This window comes from Balaenoptera musculus, chromosome 2, assembly GCF_009873245.2.
Source record: "Balaenoptera musculus isolate JJ_BM4_2016_0621 chromosome 2, mBalMus1.pri.v3, whole genome shotgun sequence".
Taxonomy (NCBI): domain Eukaryota; kingdom Metazoa; phylum Chordata; class Mammalia; order Artiodactyla; family Balaenopteridae; genus Balaenoptera; species Balaenoptera musculus.
The window spans coordinates 136,021,291-136,043,974 of NC_045786.1; the positions used below are offsets into that span (position 1 = coordinate 136,021,291).

Here is a 22,684-nt window from a genome sequence, read left to right on the forward strand (position 1 = left end):
GTAATCACAGTAGAAGTGATGTTTTTGGAAGAGGTTTCATCCAGACTTCCATTTCCAGCCAGAAGGAGAGCTAGGGAAGAAGATTAGCCATGGAAAGATGAGGATGTGGAATCAGTTTAATGAAGATTCTTATTGGGGATGTTTGCAGGAATTATTTTAACAACACTTACTTTAGACTATGCTATGTGCAATCTTCTTTCCCTTTGGGTAGTGGATTCCTTAACACCATACGGGGCCAATTCCGTCACTTTCCTGTTACCTTCAGTTTTTTTTCTTCTCTTTGCCTCACTTTATACCCTCACAGATGTTGGGGGCGGGGCATGCAGACAGAGCTTTATTGAGGTACAGTTGCCTGATAAAATTACAAGGTGTTTAAAGTATACGTCATAGTGATCTGAGATACATATACATCATGAAAGGATTTGTACCATCCAGTTAATTAACATCCATCAATACCTTCAGTTTTTAAAGTTATTTTTAATTGTAGTAAAATATGTTTAACATAAAAATTTACCATCTTAACCATTGTAACTGTACAGTTCAGTGGTATTTATTACATTTGCCTGTGAAACCATCACCACTGTCCATCTCTAGAACTTTTTTCGAAACTGAACAGAACTCTTGTGAAACTAAAACTCTACCCATTAAGTAATAAATCCCATTCCCCCTCTCCCCAGCCCCTGGCAACCATCATTCTTTCTGTCTCTATGAATTTGACCACTCTGGGTATCTTTTATGAGTGGAATCATACAGTATTTGTCCTCTTGTGACTGATCTATTTCACTTAGCATAATGTCCTCGAGATTCATCCATGTTGTAGCATGTATCAGAATTCCCTTCCTTTTTAAGGCTGCATAATATTCCACTGTATGTAAATGCCACATTTTGTTTATCCATTCATCTGTCAATGGATTCTTGGATTGTTCACCTTCAGTTTTAAAACAGTCTCACATTAATATTTTAGACTGAATCCTGTTCATTTTAAAAGCTCCAATCTCACGGTCAGTTGAGGCCTCCTTGACTCACCTCCTGCAACTGTGACCCGGCTGCTTGGAGTGAAGAGGAGGGTGAAATCTCTTTTTCTTTTGAGGTATAGTTGATATATAACATTACATTAGTTTCAGGTGTACAATGTAATGATTTGATACTTGTATATATTGTGAAATGATCACCACGGTAAGTCTAGTTTACATCCATCACCATACATAGTTACAAAAAAAACTTTCTTTCTTGTGATGAGAACTTTTAAGGTCTACTCTCTTAGCAACTTTTAAATATGCAATACAGTATTACTGTCATCACCATGTTGCACATTACATCCCCATGACTTGTTTATTTTATAACTGGAAGTTTGTACCTTTTGGGAGGAGGGTGCAGTCTTGTCCTGAGATCCAACATCCCCTTCTGTCCTTCCTCTCTCCCCTTCTTCTCCTCTCTTCCTCCCCTCCTCTCCCCCAAGAGTGAGTGTCTTGGAGCCAGCCTCCCTTCCTCTGCTTCAGGTTGGGGAGGGAATAGACTCTCACCCCCTCTAATGCTGAAGTCCCCTTCCTTTCTCAGACTGGTTCTGACTTTGAGGGAATGTGCAGACCTGGTGATGGGGTTACCGGTTCTGTCTCTAGGAAGCCCTGCTGCGGGGGGCGCTCTCAGAACTTAGATTTGGGGTACCTAGCACCTTTCGTCCTCAGTGAAAATTCTAGGACAACAGGAAAAGTCCCACCCAACATCCTGCTACACTTAAAAAATTAAAGGGGACCTAGTTCTAGATGACTGTATGATCACTGACTGCAACTTCAGTCTCTCCAGAGGTGAGACCTTTTCCTTAAGGTGAACTTCTTTGAAAGGGCTTCCTCCCACTGTCTGCATCCCAGATTGCTTTACCAAATAGAATCCCTATTAGTGTCTCCTGTTTTGGTAACCTTCCCTGATCTACCATCAGAAACTTATTTCTAGGGCTGTTCGTGCAGTGTAGCAGCTTTAAATGGGCTGGCTTAGTGGTTACTAACCCTGTTGGTTAGCAAGGCCTTTGCTAAATTTCCCAGCTCCTCACATAAGTGTAGCTAGTTAGACTCTGTGTCTTTTTGGACCAATAATGTATTTAATGGCAAAATTAAATTCAGTAAAGTCTCTAATTGGATTTTGTTTCATTTACGAAAGTATGTAAACACTAGTTGTATATATGTTAGACATGTTTTGTGGCCTGAGACAGTGTTTGGTGCATTGTGGATTCATCTTCCTTTACAAGGAGTCCACCCCAGCCCTTCTGGACCCACAGCTTAGGAATGGTCCCAGTAGCCAGTTTTCTTTAAAAAAAAAAAGAAAAAAGAAAAGAAAGAAAACAGCCTATAGAGTGATTGAATCTTTATCTTACAAAACTTGAGAGTCTAAATGAAAGCCTCTAGGTTGAAAGTATGTTCGTGTGTGCAGCTGGTTTGGGTGGGAGGGCTTTTTCGTGGATGCTTCTAAGAGCTGATGAGGAAGCCACACCGGGGTTGCTTCTCTGCTGGGAGGGCAGAGGCAAGGTCATCTGACCCGCTGATTACACTTGAAAAGGGAGAGTGTGTCTTTTGCCACCTCAAAGGGCAGCTGTTTATTGAATTTATCCACCCTACAATTGTTTTCCATATGGAATGGTTCCTGGAGAAAGATCTAACATCTGCACAGGTCTATCCTGTTCCTTGGCTGTGTTTACCAAAGCGAGTTCTGCTCTTACGTTTACCCTGCAAACCGCACGTACGGCGTGAGGGTGGGTTTGGCCCGCCTGTCCAGTTTGGGGAGGTCATACGTTGAAGCATGTTGCACGTTTGACAGGTCAAGCTCCTTCAGTCATTCATTAAATATTAAGTTGGTCCCGGGCCAGGCACTAGCCTGTGTCCTAGTGATAAAAAGGGGAATGTGACAGCATCCCTGCTTTCAAAAAGCTTACAGTCTGGAGAGGAATAAACACAGTCAGCATGACACGTCATGGTTGATGCACAAGGGGCCCGGGTGCCTCCTGGAAGAAGGCCTGATGGCTTCAGGAGAGAGGGTGGGGACAGAAGGTGAAGCTGGGCTCAGAAAGAGAGCCACGTGTGATGGGTTGTGTGGAGTCTGTCTTTGTATCTTGTAATCTTAGGATTAGCCTAAGCCAGGGGTGTCGGTTTCATGTACTGAGAGATGTCTCAGAGACCCTCAGAGCAGCAGGAAGCCGTTGTGTCAGGTTGGGCAACTGTACTTATTCCTCTGACCCCAGAATCAGAATTATCCCTTTGCTTGGCATCAAAAGATGCCACTTAGTCCCTGGGTTTTGCATTGGAATTAGTAAATAGGGAATTCACTGGCAGAGATTGAAAACCTCTTGAAAGCTGTCTCACAAGAGCGAGGACGTTAACCCTGAAGCCCGGGCCATTTTCCATCCTGAGAATTAAGCTCTGCCACTTCCTAAATTCCCATCGTGGTTTCAAATGAAGAGGCCATTGTTCATTTTCCTTCCTAAAAGAAGCAACAATATATTTAACTTCTGGCTTTCTGCCTGACTGATGGAGGGTTGATCTCTATGAAGCCAACACCCGTGGCTTCCCAGCAGGACAAACCCTCAGGCTTCATCTGATCTTCCCCTCTCTGGTTGAAGTTATTTAGATTCTCAACTGGCTCGGTAGGAGTCTTGTGTTAAGTCCTAGTAGGTGGCTACCTGGCCTTGATTCCCACCCTGTGTTTAAAGATAAAAAGACAAGGTCTTAGCTCTTTTAGCAGCTAGAGATTCTCCAAAAGACCTATTATGGGAATTTAAAGGCAAATGTCTGATGGGAAAATCTGTACTATCTTAGGACTTTGAAGCCCAATACAAAAGAGTCTTTATAGTTGTTGAATAGTTCAGGTCCAGGCAGGTGTCCAAGAGCAGAAGTTTTCAAACTTATTTTTAAGCAACAAAATACTTTTTTCACCCCAGATGAAATCTACAGAATCCAAATACCATAAGGTTTCTCAACCTTGGCATGATTGGCGTTTTGGGTGGGATAATTCTTTGTCATGGGGGCTGTTCTGTGCGTTATAGGAAGTTCAGCAGCATCCCTGGCCTGTACACTCCAGATGCCAGTAGCAACCCCACCCTCGCTCCAGTTGTGATAGCCAAAAATATCTCCAGACATTGCTAAATGTCCCCAGGGGGCAAAATCACACCCAGTTGAGAACCAATGCACTACAGTATATAAAACTGATTTTTTTTTTTTTAAAGAAGGAACCGATGCTTTGGAAGGGGGATTAAACTCCTTCTGAACTCTGCCCAGGGTTCCTGACCCTTCTGGTGGTATTTGAGGAACTGGTGTGGGGCACTGAGGTACACAGATGCACAATCCCAGAGGGATAGGTTGTCATTTTCAAGATCTGGAACATGGGGAACTGGTTAAAATAAAAAAAATCTAAAATTAGACAAACGTACAAGTATTTTGAATGTGCACTGAACAGTTACATGTGTATGAAGGTATACTTTGTAGGTGTACTTGGCTCTGTAGAATAGGGAAAAAGAGGTGGTTGGATGGTAACCACCTAACTCCGTATGCACTGGGCTTTGGCTACCACGTTTTGTCCTCTTTTACCAGGGATGCCAGCTGGGGGCATGTGGCTCTGAGCCCCGTGCCAGAGCCCACCCTTGCTGTGTGACCCCAGCTTCCGTGAGACTCAGCAGAACCAGCTCTCCTCAAGGTGGTTCTGCTCAAGGTACGATCGAAGTGCGGGCTAGTACCTGCAGCCTCTTTCAGCCAGATGCTATCTGGATCCCAGTTTGGATAGTTGTTTTGATTTGAAAATCCGTTGGATGGGTTTTCGTACTTCTGTGCTTCGTACTTAGGGAGTAACACGTGCTTTTGTACGTGTGTGAGTGACTTTCAGGGAGCCCAGCATTGCCTCCTGTCCCCTGCCACTCTGAGCACCAGTTGGGGTGGGAGGAGGACTCTGGGAGTTTGGCACGTGCTGCTCCCACCTTTTCCTCCCTGACCCAGGTGGGGAAAGTGTGTGGAAGCCTATCCCAGAGGCAGACTCTGTCGCCCATGTACGGGGGTGTCAGTATAAAAAACAATACCGCTGAGTCATTCTCACCAGTGGGCAGACACATGGGCTCAGGGAGGGAGGGGATTGTCTGCCTAGAGGGCTCAGCGTCAGTCCGTCTGTCCAGCAAACTCCTCCTAACCCCATGCCACAGCTGGAGTCCAGCATTAGATCACTGGAGAGCCTGTGCCTTGCTTGAGGGCTCACCCCTCGTCCCAGCCATCTGTTGGGCTGCTGTTGAAGGTCTTTGGCCCTTAAAGCAAAGTTCTGTTTTCCTCTGTTTCACTGTAGGCATGACCCCTACAGCGAGCTATGGGGACAAAGGAATGAATACAACTCATGTTACCTGTATGTCCATCTGTGGGTCTCTAACCCTTCTGAGAAATCCATTCCCAGAAGTCCTGCAGGGGTCTGGCAGCAGTTTGCTTAGAATTCCTGTATGAGGCTGTTAAGGGCCAGTTGTAATGCTTCTTCTCCGTCACCCCACGCTCTCCCACTGCTGCCACCGTCGGCTGGAGGAGAGGAGCTCAGGGGGGCGCCTTGGGTTGGAATTGGGTAAGGGATCTGAGACCCCCCCCAGCTCCGGAATATCTAGAAAAAAGGTTTCTACTTCTTGCTTAAAAGGTTTCTACTCCTTAAAAAGGTTTCTACTCCTTGTTTGAAATCCATTTTATTTACTTAAATCTTTGGTGTGGATTATTGCTGTAAGTACACAAACCATTGAGCTAAAAACAGAGGCTCAGCAAAGGTTACCACTGATATATGAGTATAGAGTAGATGTTATCTAGTGGATGGTTTGATGAGTGACCCAGGTATATAACTGGCTTGTTTTGAAAGGGGAGTAGAGTTCCCAGGACTCCTCCCCGAAGTGCTCTAACAAGTGGCTGCATTTTCTGACCTCTGTACGTTTGTCATCTTTTATCATCTAACTATGCAACCAGTTTTAGGTGCTGCTGAGATATGAAAACTAAACATATAGGATTGAATGGGTTTCAGAGCTAGGAGTTGCAGAAAATATTCTTACACTTATACATAACTTTATAATGTATACATTGTTCTTATGTGTATTCTCCTCTTTAATCATCACAAGTCAGCCCTTGTGACCTTGGCTCTCTCTTGGCCTTATCTTGAGAGAATTTCAGGAATCTGATAACACTGAAACCTCTCGGTGCCTTCCTATGATCTGTGCAGGCTCACCTCCTCCTTCCTGCCCAGGTCTGGTATTCATCTTCCTTCTAAATCTCATCTCCTACTAGGCCTTCATACTCACTGTAGTTCCAGCTTATAGTATACTACTTGTGGGTACCTGAATGTGGCAGGCTCTTTTTTTTTTTTTTTAATTAATTAATTAATTAATTTATTTATTTATTTATTTTTTTGGCTGTGTTGGGTCTTCGTTTCTGTGTGAGGGCTTTCTCTAGTTGCAGCGAGCAGGGGCCACTCTTCATCGTGGTGCGCGGGCCTCTCACTGTTGTGGCCTCCCTTGTTGCGGAGCACAGGCTCCAGACGCGCAGGCTCAGTAGTTGTGGCTCACAGGCCTAGTTGCTCCGCGGCCTGTGGGATCTTCCCAGACCAGGGTGTGGCAGGCTCTTTTATACTTCTGTTTACTTATTCATTAATTCATTTCTTCCTCTACCCATTCACTCACTCACCCATTTATTCATTCATGGCTATTGATACGCGAACACTAGGGATATGTCTCCCTACCCCTAGTTCACAGTCTGAACAGGTAAATGTGAGTCTGCGTGATAAGAGCTTTGGTGTTGGGGCTGGAAACACTACAAGGAGGACAATCAAACCCTGACTTGAATAAGGGTCAACGAGGCAAGTCCTTAAGGAAGTTGTTTTACTGGGAGGTAGGGTGGGAGAGTAAGGACAGGAGAGAGGAGGGCAGAGGTGAGGGCTAGCCTGGAGCCCACAGCCAGGCAGGGATGGATGAATGTTAAGGGTTTAGTGCAGGCAGATAAACCAGCACATGTGCTGCTTTGAGGACTTTGCCCTGCGGCCTGAAGGCAGCCACTGAAAGGTTTTTCAGTAGGAGCTGGCTGGGTGGGAATGGCTGAAAAAGACTTTCTTGGGTATTTCCTGTTCCTTCTGCTTCTCCCCCGATCCAGAGCTGCTCGGGCTTTGGATTCAGTGCAGTCAAAACCTCCCCTGCGTTGCTTCAGATTCCCGGGCTCTCTCCAGGCTCCCTCCTCTTATAGCACCCTGGACACGCAGCCTAGAAATAAGGCAACAATTGCTTTTGTATTTTAACTCTCTATTGATTTGCGGGTCCTTCCTGCTAGACCACTGGCTCTCTGAGTTTAAAATACGGATTCTTGGTTCCTACCCCAGATATTCTGATTTCGTTTGGAATAGAGTCTGGGAATCTCCACTTATTAATAAGCGGAAATATTCTAGCAGAGTGTGAGTTTAATGAGGCCCTATGTCTTACATGTGTGTGTACACACTGTACACACACACACTGACAACCACACACTTTGTCTTAATCATACTGGGTTGGCCAAAAAGTTCATTCGAGGTTTTCTATAACCTCTAACATCGGAAAAACCAGAATGAAGTTTTTGGCCAACCCAATACTTAAAGCCATATTTAACAGAGTGCCTGGTACATAGTTGCTATGCTACACATGTTTGGTCTAATGGAAGAAGTTGCCCAAATTTATATATATATAAGTAACATGGAAGCCTAAATTAAAGCTCACGGATGACTGTGAGGCCAGGCTCTTTTACAGATCACTATATCATAGCTGCCACATTGTGATGACCTCGGAGAAGCAGGCAGTCCCATTGAGCCACAGAATCCTAGAGACCCAGAAATGGCAACAAGGGATCTTTAACTTGCATTTCATGATTTTCAGTTGTGTGTTAGTATAATCTGCAAGGATTCCACTAATGGGTGTTAGAACCTCATTATGACGGATCCTGTGAGGATACAAAACCTAGCTTTGGCCTCCAAGAAATCTTTGGTCTACTTGAGGTAAAAGGGAAAAATGCACAGGCAATTGAATGACTCTGTGAGATGGTGAAGGCCAGGTGGGGTGCTGTGCATGGAAGAGCATCAGAACCACGCGGTGATGATGAGGAAGAGGAGAGCGCAGGTAGCTAGAAGCGTCTCCAGACACCTTGAGATGAGGAAGCACTTGGATGAGGATTGGCTTTGGGAAAGTGAACAGCCAGTCGTGCTGAGGAGAGTGACCTGGGCAGAGTCTGGCTGGAGGAAGGGCTCTGAGTGGCAAGGACGCCAGTTTGGAGCAGATTTGTGTAGAGGGGCCACGGGTGTTACTCTGGAAAGGGATATTGGTCCAGCCTCGGGTGGGCCTTAAAGGAAAGGCTGGGGATCTGGGTACTTTGCAGTTTCAGGCAAATTCAGCTGTTTAAAGGTCAGTTTTCCTTGTCGCCAACTCTATTCACCTTATGCATTTCTGAATCTAAGAGAACAACCATATATTTCTTTTTTTGGAGAGCCGTGGCCACACTTGAGTTCCAGGTGAGTGGAAAGCAGACCAGGGTGCATCCAGGGACAGTTTTGTCTGGCATTCCCTAGGGAGGAGTGTTCTCATGTCCCTGCCTGTTCCTCATGCCCGTGCCCTGCTCACACCACCGAGCTGTCACGTTCCCTATCGTGCCATGCGTTTGCCAGTGCCTTCAATGAAAACACTTAAAAAATCAGAACTATGATTTCCTTAGTCATTAATGCAAAACACAGTGCTAAAGCCTCCAGACACGTGGTCTAGAATAAAGTTTTCAGTTCACACTGACCCTGTCATTGCTGAAGCCAGATTCTTCACTCTTTCACAAGTCTGGGCAGACAGCCTCACTGAGAATGTTTTCATCAGAGGTGTCACTTCTTAATAACCCTTTGATCCAGGATAACTTCTTCATAGTCTTAGATGGTAGTTTTGCCCGAAGGAAGTATAAGAGGACTCCTGTGAAGACTCTTGTTTTCTTTAGAGTTTGCCACAAATACTGGCAGAAGAAAGTCTTCTATTGTTACAATTATTTATACAGTTTTAAGTGAAAGGCTGTAGCTTATTTTAAAATGTTTCTGTTTTGAGTCTTTCATCTACAATTAGAGCGTGAAGCTGGGGTACCCTGTCCTTGTGTTCACAGAGGAATTTTCTCACACAACTACAAGAAAATGCGGAAAGTTTTGTTTGAGGAAATTCTACTCTTTCATCTCTCATGAGTTATTGCTTCAGGAACGCAGTTTACAAAGTGGATTAGAGTCGGTTTGTAATGGCTCTCCCCTCGAAATCCCCACCTTGTTACCGGTCAACACCAGATGCTGAGAATTACTGAGCTTTCACCTGGCACTTAAACACCAAAAATGTTTTGTTTATGTTAGTGGGTAGTCTTATTTTTGGAAAGTGAAAAATTCTGTGTCTGTCAATCACAGAAAATATTCCCCATTGGTTTGCTTCTGAGATTCAATCACTGACTAAAAATTAAAAAAAAAAAAAGTTCTTACTAGGTAGACTTTTCTCTAATTGTCCCTTTAAAATACCCCTTTTGGGACTTCCCTGGTGGTGCAGTGGTTTAGAATCCACCTGCCAATGCAGGGGACATGGGTTCAATCCCTGGTCCAGGAAGATCCCACATGCCGTGGAGCAACTAAGCCCATGAACCACAACTACTGAGCCCAAGAGCCACAACTAATGAAGCCCGCGTGCATAGAGCCCGTGCTCTACAACAAGAGAAGCCACCGCAATGAGAAGTCTACGCACCTCAATGAAGAGTAGCCCCCGCTCGCCGCAACTAGAGAAAGCCCACGTGCAGCAACGAAGACCCAACAGAGCCAAAAATAAAAAAAATAAAATACCCCTTTTTTGGAGGAGAGGGAATGAGGTGGCTCAAACTTTGAGTAACGATAGTTTTTCCTTTTTTGCATAGATGGTTTAAAGAATTTTGAATGCCATTGTTCCCATCCCACCCTTATCCCCTGTTCCACATTCATGGCCAAAGGTTTAAAAAAAGTTCTTAAAGGAAGCAAAATTAAAGAAAGAGGGACTTAGCTCTTAAGTGGTATAGAGCACTCCTACAGTTTTACATTGAGTTTCCAGTTGATCTGGAGAGTAGAGGGAAACATGAAAAACTTCATTCCTTACAGATCAAGTGAAACCGGTTCCTATCTTCTCATTAAATACAAGTAAGAAACAGAAAAAGTAGACTCTTTTTAGGCCTCTTTCATCAGAATTACTATGTCACATTAAGGAACCAATTTGTAAGCTTTGAGCAAGAGCTCAAATAGAACTGAGTGAACACTCTGTTTCTCAAGGGCAAATGGTAGAGGTTTATAAATGCTTTGCAGTTAGAGGGCATGCTCTCATCCACTGTTTTTGATCTTTGTGATCAAAGATGGATATGAGGATTTTTTTAAAAATAAGTTTGTACAATAGCTCTGGACGCTGCTTCCACATAAAGAAGGTGAGCGTTCACACCCATTGCTGATGCTTTCAGAGCCTTGGGCAGTCTTGGAATATGTGTTCTTTGGACTCTGCTGAAGTTGCCTAGTTGCGGTGGCAGTTGCTAAAATCAGGTGTACTGCAGTTAGTAAAGAACTTGACAAAGATATTAACAAGACTCATTTTAATGGGGCCAAAAAAAAAAATCTGTGTGCCTATGTTAGGAATTGTAAATGGTGATGAAGCAGAATCAATGTAATTGAGATTATTTTATTAAAATTCAAAAATATTAAAATTTAACTGGATTATTTTACTCAGCTAGAGATGGTATAAAAAACTTGGCAAAAGTGATTTTTTACTTTGCTTGCTGGTCAGGATAATACTATATACATGGAATTTTAAAACATGAGTGTAGATTTTCTCTCCTCCCCACCAATATGTATGTATAAAAAAGTAAACATGAGCCCTAACCTTTCTGAAGCCTTCTTTGCCTTCAATCCGGACACAATCTTGGGCAGAGAGTTCTCAGGTGAATTCCATGCAATTGAATTTTCTCAACAGGAAAAACAGTTGCTAACTTCTCCCCAAAAGTAAACAGCTGTATCAGAAAGCCATAGTACAAATGGAAGACAAACAACTCAATTTTTTAAAAAATAGGTGAAAGATTTGGACAAACATTTTCCCAAAAGAAGAAATATGAATGGCCAATAAGCACATGAAAGCATGCTCAACGTTTTGAGGCAGTAGGGAAATGCAAATTCAAACCACAAGAAGATACCACTAGAGTGACTAAAATGTAAAACACCGACCACACTAAATGGTTAAGACCGTGGAGCACTAGAACTTTTCAAATGATTGGTGGGAGTGCAAAATGGTACAACCACTTTGAAAAATGGGCAGGCACTGTCTTTCAGAACTAAACATATATCTACTCTGTGACCCAGCAATTCTTATCTTAGGTGTTTATCCAAGAGAAATGAAAGTATATCTCCATGAATGGAAGGAAGATGCCAACTAGGGTATGATTTTGAACAACTGAAGGAATGAAAGAATCAAGAATATATTTGAGCTTGACATTTGGCGTGTTTTCTTTCCTCTATTAGAGGGTCTCAGAGTGGACACCTAGAGAAGGGAATGTAACCCTATTGTACTACTCAGCTCCTCGGTAAGCAATAAGTATATAATGAGTTAATGCTGCTTAATACTTTCTTGTAAATCTGTGCTATTAAATATATAAAATAAAATTTTATATCCTCCTGGTGAAACAAACCTTTTATCACTATATGGTCACTTCTCTAATACAAAGGCTTCCCACAGAGAAGCACGACAGGTACTATTTCTCTTACAATGTATTTAATATGATATTAATGTGGCTACTCTGTTTCTTCTGGTTAGTATTTGCCTTGTACCTTCTTTGATTCTTTTACTTTCTTTTTTTTTTTTTCTATCCATGTTTTAGGTTTGTGTCTTATAAACCACAAGTAGTTAAATTTCTTTTTTTTTTTTTTTTAAGTTGATAGAGGTTCTTCCCACCACTATCTCCACCAAGTCCATTTTCCCTGCTCTTATGGTTTGGAAGATATAACCTCTTTTTTTTTTTAACTGGCCGTACTTGGAATTTTAATACATCTATGTAACAAAATCTAAAGTTGGCCACTACCTTAACCTTCTACTGAGCAAATAAGGATGTTTAAATGCTTCGACTACAGTCCCCTTACCCCTGGCTGATGTGTAATTAATTGGTTGCTATTTTTAGATGTCTTTTTACTTTTCTTTTGAAGCTCTATTAACTAGACATTACTTGCTTATTCCATCACTGTTTATACTCACCTAACATGTTTATAATGTTTTGCTCACCATTTTCTTCTGTAGCTCAGACCTTCCTTTGAAGATCCTCCTTCTTGAAGTACATCCTTTAAAAGTACATCCTCCTTCTTAAAGTACATCCTTTAAAAGTTGATTTAGTGAAGGTGTTTGGTGGTGAACTATCTCAGTTTTCTGAAATATCTTTCTCTTCCCCTCATTCTTGAAAGCAAGTTTCATTAGGAACATAGACTCTCAAGAGTTAGAAGGAACTTCAGTGACCATGTAGCCCAGCTTTTCCATTTCCAGAGAAAGCCTGCCTCTGGGCACACAATTTTTCCAGGGTCCCTACTGCCTGCAAAATGAAGTACAATTTCTTAGCCTGATAATGAAGATGCCCCTGTCCTGCCCCCATTGTCTCTGCTCCAGAATCCCCACCATCTGTCCTGCTTCTCTGTGGGAAGCCTTTGTATGAGAGAAGTTGGTTTTCTCATTGTTCTCTAGCGCCCATATACCTGGGCTTATGTCAGTCTTCCCAGATGGAACGTCCTCCCTAACCTTTATAGGGTGCCTTGGTCTAAGTTCTGCTGTTCCGTCAAGGCCTAAATGAAATGCCATCTCTGCCATGGAGCCTCTCCTGACCACCCCAGCCCTCTTCCTGCCCCTTACCCTTTTAACACCTGTAGATAGCACTTAGCCTCACTGCTTGGTCCTTTTCATCTCTTTATAGCTTGTGTCTCCAGTTGGAATGTAAGCCCATCTGGATAAATGCCCTTCAAACTTCTTTGATCAAGTAGACATCAGTGAACAATTTTTGAGCATGCACCCCACATATATGTATATTTTCTTAAATTATATATATAATTCTATATATAGAGTGTGTGTGTGTGTATATATATAGTACTATGATTGCTATAAACACAAAGTATCATAGAATTGAAGTGAGGAATGTGAGAAACAAATAAATGGAAGATGCAGTAGTTTCTTCCTGTATCCCACCATAACGATTCGAGAACCTTCTTGGAGTAATCTTGCCCTACTTCTTGTTGTTCTGGGCCCTAGTAAATAGTAGACATTTAGTAAATATTTGATGATGGTGCTGCAGTTACGAGGTATTAAAGTGATCAGGTCGGAAGGTGAATATTAGGATTTGCTTGAACCTTGTATTCTCTCAACTCTGGACATGGGTACATACTGTTTCCTCTTCTTGCGACATTCTTCCCCATTTTTCCTGTTCCACCTCCCCTTCACGTGTTCTGAAAGTCGTAACTTCATTGTCCTTAAAAAGAAGCCACCTCTGATTGCCGCCTGTCCTGGTAAGGCTCCTCCCCTTCCACACTCACATGGAAATGTGTACTATGCACAGTAACAGCCACTTACAGTCCTTCTCCAATGTAGACTTTCAGTTGTTGAAGGCATTACTGTACCATGTTCACCATTGTACCCCTACTTCCCATCGCAGTGTCCAGCACTTAATAAAGATTCAAAATCTGTGGATTGAATGCACATATGATAGAGAAGGAAGAGGTTGGGTGTCCTTAGAGCCTATGTGGGGACCAAGGTTAAAACAAAAGATAACCTGCCCTTTAGTGTCCAAAATGGGACAGAATACCTCCTTGCCCTCAAAGTGGTTTGTGCATTGAATGACAGCTTTAGGGTTGAGAGGTCTGTTGCTATTCATTTTCCAGCGGAACCCTAGCAGTTTGTTGAATTGTTGTGTATTTAGACTATGTTTACTAGGTTATAATAAAGCTCTGAATTAAAACCAAAATATCCAGACTTTTGTTAATGTGATATGTTGAGCTAGTACTAAATGCTTCAGAAGATGGAGGCATTTGTCACACCTTATCCAGCTATTTGATGTATTCTTGTATACATTTCTGCTTTTCCTAGAAAGGTATGAACTCTTTTTCAAGGATATAGAGTGGGTTGTTTATGGTAATAAAGAAGGAATCCTTTGAATGGATTTTAAGAAAAGAGGATTCATTTGTCTTTGACTAGTGGAATGTTCTTTCTGGTAGCACAGTAATAACAACACTGGATCATTAAGATGGGAATTTATTGCTAAACTCTACTTTTATCAGTGGTTTCAATCCCTGTCAGTACCAAACCTTTGTTTGCCTTATTTTTTAAAGTTTAATTTATCGCCTTTAAATTTTATTTGTCCCTGTTTAATTTAAGGCATAAAGCAATTGTCAAAAAAAACCCAAACAACAAAAAAAGCCAACCTAGTAGCCAGATGTATGCTTCTAAGTTGTTAGCCTCTAACAGGAAGTGACCATATGATATAAATAACATTTGATTAAAGCAGCTGTCTCTCTCTCTCTCTCCTTTTTTTTTTAAAAACTATCAAATAAAGCTGGCTGAGATTCAAAGCCCTGGCATCAGTGTTGGAGCACATTTAGTTGTGTGATAAAGGTGTTTTACCTTCAGTGTTAGGTTTTGAATTAGTCTGTTTACGATGAGCAATGGTGCGGTGGTTTTAAAAATCATGTTGAATCAGCAACATGAGGGAGAAGCATTGCTTTCATTCCAGCCATGTAGTTGGAAAAGGAAATGATTAGACATCATACTCCTCATGGCTAATATCCTGTGAAGTTTTTCTAAAATCATGAAATCAGAACTTGAGAGCTTAGAGGGGACCTCAGATGTCTACTAGTAGAAAGGAAAAAAAAAAAAAATTGAAAGGGAAATGGAATCAGCCAAACTAAAGGGCAGGATTCTTTTAGTTCTCAGCAGGAAACACATGTTTATCTGGAAAAGATTTTGGTTGGACAGGTTGTTTGTATAAGAATCTTTTTCGTGAGGAAGGAAGACTAACCTGAGCTTGGAGGCTGGCAGTGGCGGTGGAGAGAACAGTGTCTAAGCTGTTAGAGAATGAGATTGAGAAAAAAAGTACAGATTTCAAATAGAGAAACCTTACTTTCATAGAGGTGATGTGCTAATGCTATCAGCTTACTTTTAAGTCAGCCATGCTGTATATTCATTTTATAAGATATGATTAAGTGGTAACTTTAGTATTAGTTGCTTTAAAAGCAGAAATAGTAACTTTTAAAAAGATAGGGAAAATTTACGTCCACACAAAAACCTGCACATGAATGTTTATAGCATCTTTATTCATAATTGCCAAAACTTGGAAGCAACCAAGATATCCCTGAGTAGCTGAAAAGATAAATAAACTGTGATGCATCCAGACAATGAAATATTGTTCAGTGCTAAAAAGAAATGCACTATCAATCCATGAAAAGATACAGAGGAACCTTAAATGCATATTAGTAAGTGGAAGAAGCCAATCTGAGAAGGCTACACACTGTGTGATTCCCACTCTATGACATTCTGGAAAAGGCAAACTTTGGAGACTATCAAAAAGATCAGTGGTTGCCAGAGGTGAGAGGAAGAGAAGGAGATGAATAGGCCGAGCACAGAGGATTTTTAGGGCAGTGAAACTACTCTGTATGTTGTAATAATGATGAGTATATGTCATTATACATTTGTCCAAACCCATAGAATATATAGCACCAAGAGTGAACCCTAAGGTAAACTATGGACTTTGGGTGATTATGATGTGTCGATGTAGGTTTATCCTTAGCAACAAATGTGCCTATTCCTGTGAATATTGATAAAGGGGGAAGCTACACATGTGTAGGGCAGGTACAGGGGGTATATGGGAAATCTCTGTACCTCCTCTCAATTTTATTGTAAACCTAAAACTGCTCTAAAAATATATAGTCTTCAAAAATATATGGAAAAGGGGCTTCCCTGGTGGCGCAGTGACTAAGAATCCGCCTGCCAATGCAGGGGACATGGGTTTGAGCCCTGGTCTGGGAAGATGCCACATGCCATGGAGCCGCTAAGCCCGTGCGCCACAGCTACTGAGCCTGTGCTCTAGAGCCCGCGAGCCACAGCTACTGAGCCCGCGTGCCTAGAGTCCGTGCTCCACAACAAGAGAAGCCACCAAAATGAGAAGCCTGCGCACCACAATGAAGAGTAGCCCCCGCTTGCCGCAACTAGAGAAAGCTCGCAGGCAGCAGCGAAGACCCAACACAACCAAAAATTTAAAAATAAACAAATAAATAAAATTAAAAAAAATTTTTTTTAAATATATGGAAAGACGTTTTAATTGGAAAGTGGTTGGCAAAGTAGCACAAAGAATATGACACCACTTACGTAAGATTGCATGTCTATACAGTGTATATATTTGGCATGTTCACCAAAATTTTCAGTGATTATTTGTATAGTAAGATTGAAGATGACTTTTTAAAAGAAAAAAATTTTTCTTTATTTTCTGTATCATTTGTATTTTCTCTAGTGACCATATATTATCTTTATAAACAGCTATAATGAAAGAGCAAGAAGACATTTTTATATGCTGCCTCTGCTCTGACAAGTGAAACCACATCATGGCTTCATTATCCTCTTAAGTTCAGAAGGTTATCAAAGGGACAGGAGATACCATGAGTGGGGCATTTTCTCTCCGGTTAAATTTAGTAATGAAGGATAAAAGAAAAATTGCCAGATAACTGGAAAATGCTTCAATTTTTAAGCATATAAAACCAAGATACTTTATCTAACTTAAGCTTGGAGTTGTGGATAATGCCATTTTGAGATATTTTCCAGGTAGTTAGGATGACAGAGTGATGATAGGGACATAACCTCCAAGGATCCAATACAAATTTGATGAAACAGAAACATGTTTCCTGCTCATCCTGAAAGCTGATGGTTAATGATCCACTGAGCAATGTTTAATTTTCATTAAAAAAAACTGAAGAATGAAGAAGTGGCTGCTGGAAGTCTATTAACAGATGAAATCAGTGGGGGGAGATAAAATATTTGTAGAATCACAGGGTAGAAATCCTTACCATTTTTTGCAGTGAGTCATTGTAGGATCCTTGCATTTGTCATAGGGAACAAGAGGAAATTTATGTCATTAAATTATATGTGCAGAAAAGAGTAGGCACAATAATAGTCAAAGATTATTATTGTAAGAATTTTCTAGTTATACTTCATCTCATTCCACAGCAGCTTGTTAGGAAATATATATGGCAGCAAAATATAAATAAGAAATCAGGACCAGGCTAAGTATGAATTCATTCTGTGGTAGATGCTATGAATGACCCGCCCATATTTCCTCTCAGCCCACAAAGAAGGGCTAGAAATGCTGGAGAATTAATGTTCCCTTTCCTTGAAGCAGCCATTAACCAATGTCAGATGGGAGCTGGAGGATAAATATCCCAGTTTCCTTGCCCCTTGAGGATGTTCTGCCAACTCTTAGAGATCCCTGAAGGAACCCAGGTGGCAGGATGAAAGGGAGGAGAAGATTTGATGGGTTCCTGAGAACTATGGGTGTGGGGTTAGGGAAGTCAACATTGGTAGCTACTAAACAGACTTAGTGGAGGAGTATAAGATCTGCTGGGTTCCTAATGAAAGGAATCCTGGTCCTCCAAGCCCATTACTACTGGGCTTACTCCTAGCCTACCTCAGTCTTTCTCTGCAGAGCCTTGTGGATGCCCCATTCCTGGTACCTCAGGTCCAGACCCCAGAAATTGAGGACTGGGGGAAAGACTAGTCTCCCACCTGACTAAGGCCCACTTGAAAGTCTTTTTGCTGTCTTAGGACTCAACTTTCTCTCAGATGTTGGACAGTGGAAGCACCACCCTTTGGGGAAAATATACCCCCTACTACCGTACTATGGTTCAAATAGGACAACTATAGTAAGCCTGATTTCCATGCAGGAGATTCACATACACTCTGAATTATGTGTATTTCATACACATAACTGGTTGGATGAAGGATGGATTTCAGAGGGGAGCAAACTTATGCAGGGAGACTAGTTAGGAAACTATTTCACAGTCCAGATGAGAGGAAGAAGGCATGAACTAACTATACCCAATGAGCGTGGGAGGGAGAGACCCAGTCATATCATAGAAGGCTTAGTAGAACTTGACAATCAATTTGTTGTGGATGGAGAAGAAGGACCTGGAGACATCTCTATGCTGTTTTTTTTTTTTTTTTCTTCTTTTTCTGGATGACTCCAAGCATAGTGGTACTATTATCTAGGAAGAAACCTGGGTTCAAGAGGTTGGGGAAGAGGGTTCAGCCTACAAATGTCAAGTTTTACGTACTTTGGGGATGTCTTGAAGAGATACTGAGAAGCTACTTAGAAACAAGTTTAGTAGTTAGAAGCCAGAGCTAGAGCTGCAGATTTGCGAGTCCTCAGTGCATAGGCAATTGTTGGAAGTCAAGAGATCTTTTGAAGTCTTGGAGGAGATGAGTGCCCTGAAAGACCAGAAGAATGGTGTACAAAGAACCTTGGGACACACACATGTTTAAAACGTTGGGTTGAGGAGAATAGCTGATGAGGGAGACTAAGAAGAAATTGTGGAGTGAGAGGAACCAGATGTTGTTGGAGCCAAGGTCCCTTGCTTCAGGGCTGAGGAGAGAGTTTGTACTTTGGACAGTACTCGTAGATACAAGGGGTGAAGTTAAGAAGGAGGTTATGGGACGATGGGAGATCAGGGCTCTTACAACAGTGGGGTGAGAGGCCTTTCCCAAGGCTCCTGATGGAACTTGGGTACCATTTCTGATGGCCGCATCCAGGACCTCTGTTCTGCTCCTCTTTCTGCTGACAGAGGAGACTGGAGGGTTAGGTGGGGATGGGTGAGAATGGGCTCAGCTCTCATGATGCTATGAGCCATGAGTCCTCTGCAAGAGGGTCAATCTAGTAACAAATAGTTTTTCTCTCCTCCTCTTTCCAGTGATAGTCATCCCCATGAGTTTGCACGATGGTAGATGCGTTTGTAGGCTGGGCTTCCTCAGAGGAAGCCAAGTCCCTGAGAAACACCTGTGTATGGCTCCTGAAGAGTCAGGTCTCATACTACATTGAGTTGAATCATTCTATCTGAATTTAGAAATAACTATGAGTCATGTGATTCAGCTCTTTTCAAAAAACAGAAGATTCTGTTCTGCTCAGTGCCATTTGAGGGCTTTTGCTTGCCATTTTTAATACCAACACTGTTTGTCACAGCCATTGTGACTGGTGCTGGCATAAATTCCTGGAATCCTCTCCCTATCCTGGTTCACCAGGTTCTCCTTCCTCTTCCAAACAACTGCTAATCTCAACCCATTTATGAAGTCTTCCTTAATTAATCAGACGACTAGGTACACAACTCCTGTGATTCTCTCTTCACTCAACACCCAATAAATGCTCTCACCCATTGGTTGTGTGTACTGGTTGTAAAGACTCATTTAAGTTATGTATTTGCTTAATACATGTGCTAATTGTTCTTTTATTATCACTATTGTCTCAGGAATCATCTAAGTTTAAGTTCTTAAACATCATTCTTTATCATACAGTTCTGTGATCATGTGGTTGCTTATTCAGTATGTTGGATAATACTAAGCAAAATTCTCTCACGACCTTATTGCATTACCTTTCAAGGATATTTTGTATTTTAGAGACATTAACAACATAACACTCTCTGGTTCTTTCTTGACTAATAACTTTTGGTCAACACTAAGGTTTTCCTGTTTGTTTTTCCCACAGTTATCCCCTCCCAAGTGCACACATGATAAAACGAATATCTCAGGAAGAAGAAAAAAGACGTCTGATAACATTGCTCAGTAGTTCAACATAGTAAACAGGGTCTGGCGTCCCCACTTCTATCATTGGCTGCCTGACCTCACTTAACCTTCCTGTTAGTTTCTGTTTCCTCACCAGAAAATTTATTACTTTCCAGGGGAGAGACCCAATTGATTCTAGGAGATTCTAGGAGACCCAATGTTAATAATGTTAATAAAGGACAAAGTGCAGGATGGTGTTAACCATATGGTCCTGGGATAAAATCAAGAGTGGAGGATTCCGGGGGTAGTTCTGGTGCTAGCTAGCTACTAGATGAGCCTTGAGCACGTTGTTGAACTTCTAGGTAATGGTTTCCTAGGTATTGATTCTTCTTTGAGGCAATTAGGTGATTGGATTAAAAATCCCTTCTATTTCTTGAACTCTGAAGTAAGAATTTTAACAACAAGTATAATAGATAACACTTAGTTGCCACCTGCTAGGTATTTTTCTAATTATGTTACACTTATTATCTCAGCAAGTCCTCAAAATGGCCCTTTGAGGAGAGTTCTCTAGCCCTTCATGTTCTACAAATGAGGAAACTGAGGCATAGGAGACAAAACAAGTTGGCCAAGGTCACCCAGTTTATAAGGGGAAGAAGCAGGATTCCCAGCTGGGCTCCAGATTCCAAGCGCTCACCCACCACACTCTCCTGCCTGCCATATATAAAGGCTGCATGACCTCCTCTGCACCGCCCCTTGAAGACCAGCCACAGATTTTAGTAAACTAAGTGCTTTTGCTGCTGAGCAAATTCAACTTAAATTGCGTTCTACACTAAACCAGAGGTATTTCCTTTATATGTTTTATATCAGTAATTCTAAATATTAAAAAGTGCCATAGATTTCTCTTTCTGATTTAATATGCTTACAGTCATTTGGAAACTTGGAACTATGCTTTTTTGACTCACATCAGAATGTTTCAGAAGTACTTTCAAATACAGATGTCTATGTCTGGTATATAAAGCCTTAAATTCAGGTAGGGAGAGCAGAAGACTAAAAAGGATGAAATATTTACTATTTCTGAGATCAAGTTTAGACAGTTTGACAGAGACTTCGGAGAGCCACTCCTCCCTGGCAAAGCCTCACATCAGCAGCACAAGTTTCAGACCAGCACAGCTTTCTGCGATGGAAACTTACCCTGGAGTGGCTCCTACTCACTTGTGCCTTCTCAAGTTCTGAAAGAGTGTGTGGGATGACAATCAGATTTTATGAAATATAATTTTATTTCAGACTAGTTAACCTTCATTACATTTGACAGAATTATTCTCCACCCTGTGGTTGGGAGGGCTTGGCAAAACCAACTCCTGGGTAAGGCAGATCAGGGCTCCAGACCTGCCCACCTCCTGAGACTGGAATGTGAGTTTCCACTCTGGGGCACTGAGCCAGCTTCCTATTTACTTAGAGGCATTGAGCACCTCAAGAGCAAAACAGAGGTTGTGATGCAAGTTTTGGCTGCAGAGCGTGTTAGGATTGCTTGATGTGTTCAACTAACACGTGATCTGAAAGGTTTCTCAAAGCCCAGGGTGGTTTCAGGCACAACAGGATTAAATCGTCTTTTTTAGCCCTTCTAACTCAGTCCTAAGTCAACAGGAGGCCATGCGAACAATGAGGAAGCTCCCTCTGCACCCTGATTGTCAAATGGGGGGTTGAGTCTGTGCTCTGGGGAACAGAGTTAAGTCCCAGAGTTCTTTCTTCCTGGTCAGGGCAGCCAGCAAGAGGATGGTGATAGGGAAAGCCATATGAAGCCATGGGGGCCCCAGTTTACTTACATGACTTAAATTTCTTGCAAATTCTGAGGTGTGGGTGAGTGTGTGTTTGCTTTTTAAACAGAAAGAGGCACATGTGCAAAAGAATAGAGAATAGGGAAGAGTGAAGTTTAGTTAAAAATGACCATGTATGAGGTCTTATGAGGCACCTGGGTATAGGAGGTGAAGGAGACATAACCCCTAGTTTCCTGGGATAAGGGAAAAGATGGAGGTGTGCTCCCAGGTTGCCGTGGAAACAGAGGGGAGAAGCATTTCACTCTGATTCAGGATTTGCCTTAGGCTCTGAGGCACACAGGAAAGTCTAAGTTAACTAGTTAAAAAAAAAAAAAAAAAAGGAAGGAAGAACATTCCAGGAGGGGTGAAAGGCAGGAGCGAAGGCATTAGGGGATGACCGACTTGGTAGACAACTACAAGCAGTTTCTTCCTGTGTCCTTCCAGCTATAACAAATCACCTGGCAAATTCATAGGTCACATTACTGCAATGGTAATAGCTGTTGAGGGGGAAAAAAAAGACTCAATTCATGAAATATTAAAACTGCAAGTGAGCTGACCTTTTAACCAATCTTTATAGTATTAAGGGATTAAGTAAGTAAATTATTGGTAATTAGACCCCCAGGGAGAATTTAATTTGCATTTAGGTGTGATAAGTGTTTAGTAGTTCAATACAAGTTTTGCTTTGGCCAGTACTGAGCTGGGTCTTAGGTTGGTGATAATGTAGATCAGGTGTAGGGTGTTATCATTAGGCTAACTTTCATCATCTGTCAACAAAGGAACATTAAAATCTGTTTATATTGTGGTTACTAAATGGCCTCTAGAAGTATTGTGGAAGAGAGCAGTACAGTAGAGTGACTTCTGTTCTTATGTGACCCTTATCCAAAATTGTAAGAACCTCTCAGGAATATTGATTATGACACTATCCCCATAGCGCTGAGGACGAAGGTATATTTTCATCTTCTTTAGATAGATGGGAAACCTGAGAATGATAGTAATTGGGCTGCTTGCCAAAGATGTTACACACACACACACCCCAAAACAAAACCTGAAGCAGGTACAATTTTAACCATGCTAGAGCCTC

At 41.8% G+C, this 22,684-nt stretch overlaps 1 protein-coding gene across 1 annotated transcript in view; it reads left to right on the plus strand.

The window, feature by feature from the left end:
- The window catches only part of PRKCH (protein kinase C eta), a 221,531-nt gene that overhangs the window by 91,751 nt on the left and 107,096 nt on the right, over positions 1-22,684 (plus strand). The gene's annotated exons all lie outside the window — the stretch shown is intronic.